Below are 3664 nucleotides of genomic sequence, written 5' to 3'. Positions count from 1 at the left end.
ACTGTACTGTACTGTACTGTACTGTACTGTACTGTACTGTACTGTACTGTACTGTACCTAAGTTCTCCTTTCATTGTCAATATATTGCAAATTGCAAATATTGAGACGTGTGGGGACAAAAGCTGTATGAATAAAAATCACACTCGTGTGAAGTGAGCGGTGCTCTTGTCTTGTCATCGTACATAATCATGACGTAACGTATGTCGATTTGCTCAGACACACATGACGTAAATTCTCCATTCATAGTCAATTGGAACTGAAAAAATAATTTAAACAAGAACTTTTTTTTTAATAATTTCGTACCAAAATTGGGCATAGCTTCGCCGTCCAGCAAAACGTGACATTACTCCTTCTGGCACGATAGTTACACAAACGGTTGGACGTGGTTTATAGGAAAAAACACAACAGTACAACAGTAAAAAATAAATAAATTGTATTTTAATTTGATTATTTCAATTTCCAGGACTTTTACCACTACATCTCAGAGGCAAATAGTCTACTTTTACTCCACTACATTAATTTGAAAAATGTCGTTACTGAATGTTAGTTTGTACATTTAGATCAGTGGTTTTCAACCCTCTTCATATCAAGGGGGGGGGAGGGGACTGTCAGGAAAAACTGTCAGGATTTAGAAGGCATTTGTAGAATAGTCCTCAGGCATGTTTTGTAATAAATATTAAAAAAGACCTGCAAAGTAAATAGTAACTAATGTTTTCAAATAAATGCAGTGGAGGTAAAAGTATAATGTCTGGATCTGAGATGTAGTGGTAGTAGAAGTTAAAAATATTGGGGAAAAACTAGTGCAAATGCCTCAACATTTTAACGAATGACCAAAACCTACTCAAATTCCCTCTAAAACGTATTGTAACATTGTAACAATTTAACAACATTGTAGTAACCTTGCGATAACAGTGTAACGCTAATGACATTGTAATATTGTACTATCATTGTAACACTAATAAATTACAACTCACCGGTCTGCCGGGTCCACAGGCCGGGGAGAGGCAGGGAGCCAAATCTGTACCTCTCCCCCACGCCGTTCTGAGGAGGGTCTGGGAGAGGCAGGTAGCCAAATCTGTACCTCTCCCCCACGCTGTTCTGAGGAGGGTCTGGGAGAGGCAGGGAGCCAAATCTGTACCTCTCCCCCACGCCGTTCTGAGGAGGGTCTGGGAGAGGCAGGGAGCCAAATCTGTACCTCTCCCCCACGCTGTTCTGAGGAGGGTTCCAGACAAGAGCATCAGGCATCATTCTCCTTTAAAAATAAACAAACAAAAAAAAACATCAGAACCGTCTGAAGTGAGTGGTGCTGTACTATACTGTACTGTACTGTACTGTACCTAAGTTCTCCTTTCATTGTCAATATATTGCAAATTGCAAATATTGAGACGTGTGGGGACAAAAGCTGTATTAATAAAAATCACACTCGTGTGAAGTGAGCGGTGCTCTTGTCTTGTCATCGTACATAATCATGACGTAACGTATGTCGATTTGCTCAGACACACATGATGTAAATTCTCCATTCATTGTCAATTGGAACTGAAAATAATCCAAACAAGAACTTTTTTTTTTAATAATTTCGTACCAAAATTGGGCATAGCTTCGCCGTCCAGCAAAACGTGACATTACTCCTTCTGGCACGATAGTTACACAAACTGTTGGACGTGGATTATAGGAAAAAACACAGTACAACAGTAAAAAAAAAAATGTATTTTACTTTGAGTATTTCAATTTCCAGGACTTTTACCACTACATCTCAGAGGCAAATAGTCTACTTTTACTCCACTACATTCATTTGAAAAATGTCGTTACTGTATGTTAGTTTGTACATTTAGATCAGTGGTTTTCAACCCTCTTCATATCAAGGCCCATTATTTATTGGGCATTTGACCCAAGGAACCACCATATGATGACATTGAGCCTCTCAGACCCATTTGACCCAAGGAACCACCATATGATGACATTTAGCCTCATTGACAATTATTTTACATCTAATTGTGATACATTATTAAACAATACTTTTACTGTTGACGGGTCCATTTGGTTTCATTCTATCTCAAGAGTTAAAGATCTAATAAGGGTCCATTTGGTTAAACTCATATCTGCATGCGGACCACCTGGAACCACCCTCAAGGACCACTGGTGGAATGGCTTATTTTAGCAGCTTAATTACCATTAAAGGAGTTGATGGAATTAGTTAGTTAGATCACTGGTTCCCAAATCCTTGTCATGTCAAGGACCCCCAAATTGACACTAATCAGCCCCGCGGACCCCCATTTGAAAAGATATGCCAGGGACCCCCATAAAAGAAGGTTTTTACTGCTCGAGCAGTGATTCTCAACCTGTTTATAATTTCAAGGACCCCCAGTTTGACATGCATTAGTCTACGTACGGACCCCCATTTAATGGAATTTCTATCTCTGAGACCCCCAATTTATATTGTAAAATCTATGCTTATTTAATTCTGAGAGTATAAATGGATCCATTAGGGTCCATTTGGTTCAAAACGATCATTTGCGTTTGTGATCTGCTTGTATTAAACAACGTTAAACTCACCAACATTGCAACTCTAGGCCAAGCTTGAATTATCCTCTTTCAATCTGCCCAGCTTTTGTTTCATAAAAATCCACCGTAGACATGTTGTTATGAGATACTTTCTGTCAAGACTGTACCAACATCAATACAGCCTGTTATCTCTCCTAATGTTACCAACATCAATACAGCCTGTCATCTCTCCTAATGGTACCAACATCAATACAGCCTGTTATCTCTCCTAATGGTACCAACATCAATACAGCCTGTTATCTCTCCTAATGGTGCCAACATCAATACAGCCTGTTATCTCTCCTAATGGTACCAACATCAATACAGCCTGTTATCTCTCCTAATGGTACCAACATCAATACAGCCTGTTATCTCTCCTAATGGTACTAACATCAATACAGCCTGTTATCTCTCCTAATGGTACCAACATCAATACAGCCTGTTATCTCTCCTAATGGTACCAACATCAATACAGCCTGTTATCTCTCCTAATGGTACCAACATCAATACAGCCTGTTATCTCTCCTAATGGTACTGTGATGTGCATGCGAACACGGACTCATTGATGACGCCACACAGGCGGGTGTGGTAAACTAATGACACTGATTGCGGGCATTGAATCAGGTGGCGACGAGAGGACGCCAGTATAAAAGTGACACTTAGACGGCTGTGTGTTGTTGGAGCCCACGTCTAGTGAAGCGGCACTCTGGGTACGGGAGGGGCCGTTCGCAAGTGGTATAGTCTTGCCGACGGTGAAGACAGGTAGTGAGGGGGAGCTAGCTGTCATATCGTAGCAGGAGGGGAGACTACACCTGCGGTCTCCTGTAGTTTAGACAGAGGGGCTTTTAGAGAGTGTGCGCTCACTTTGCTCCTCCATTCAATCTGCAACGGACTGAACGTTAACTTGTCCAAGTCACGACGTCCGACACGCATCTCCCCGGGGAGTTGGACGGCGTCACAAGCAAAGACCCCGGGGGAGGGTCCGCCACATGGCGAGTTAAGTACCCAGAGACATTGCATTGTGTATTGAGTATTATAGGCTATGTGCATGATTATGTAAGAGACATTGTATTGTGAATACCCGGATTATTTAAGAGACATTGTATTTATACAGTTTATATAG

Source organism: Protomyctophum parallelum (genome assembly GCF_964188405.1).
Source record: "Protomyctophum parallelum genome assembly, chromosome: 9".
Taxonomy (NCBI): domain Eukaryota; kingdom Metazoa; phylum Chordata; class Actinopteri; order Myctophiformes; family Myctophidae; genus Protomyctophum; species Protomyctophum parallelum.
This window is presented reverse-complemented; position numbering follows the sequence as displayed.